The sequence below is a fragment of the Meleagris gallopavo genome, chromosome 8 (genome assembly GCF_000146605.3).
Source record: "Meleagris gallopavo isolate NT-WF06-2002-E0010 breed Aviagen turkey brand Nicholas breeding stock chromosome 8, Turkey_5.1, whole genome shotgun sequence".
Taxonomy (NCBI): domain Eukaryota; kingdom Metazoa; phylum Chordata; class Aves; order Galliformes; family Phasianidae; genus Meleagris; species Meleagris gallopavo.
Window position 1 is genome coordinate 22984806 of NC_015018.2, and position 432 is coordinate 22985237.

Genomic DNA, 432 nt, shown 5'->3' on the forward strand with positions numbered 1-432 from the left:
AGGCATACTATTTGGCAGAGTCTGTTGTGGTAGGACAAGGGAAAATGGTTTCAAATTAGAACAGGGGAGATTCAGATTTTATATAAGGAAGAAGTTTTTACAATAAGAGTGGTGAGGCACTGGCACAGGTTGCCCAGAGAGGTGGTGGCTACCCTAACCCTGGAGACACTCAATCTAATCCAGAGCCTTGCAGTCAAGCACATCCAGAACTGTGACATATAGGTCCGTGCACGAGCCCAGGGACTTGAGACCAGCCAGTCCAAGGTCCCCTCTTCATGCTGACAGTGTGCAGCACCTTGCAACTTAGATACATGTCAACAGGCTGACTGCAGTTTTTCCTCTTCTAATATAAAAGAGAATTCAAATGTCAATAGCCTCTCTTTATAAGGAGAACTAAATAAAATCAAAGCCACATCCCCCACAGCCCTTTTT

General features: G+C 44.9%; 1 protein-coding gene across 1 annotated transcript in view; it reads left to right on the top strand.

Annotated features, from left to right (window-relative positions):
• PDCD11 (programmed cell death 11) overlaps positions 1 to 432 on the top strand; it is a 23809-nt gene that overhangs the window by 19450 nt on the left and 3927 nt on the right. The window lies entirely within an intron of this gene.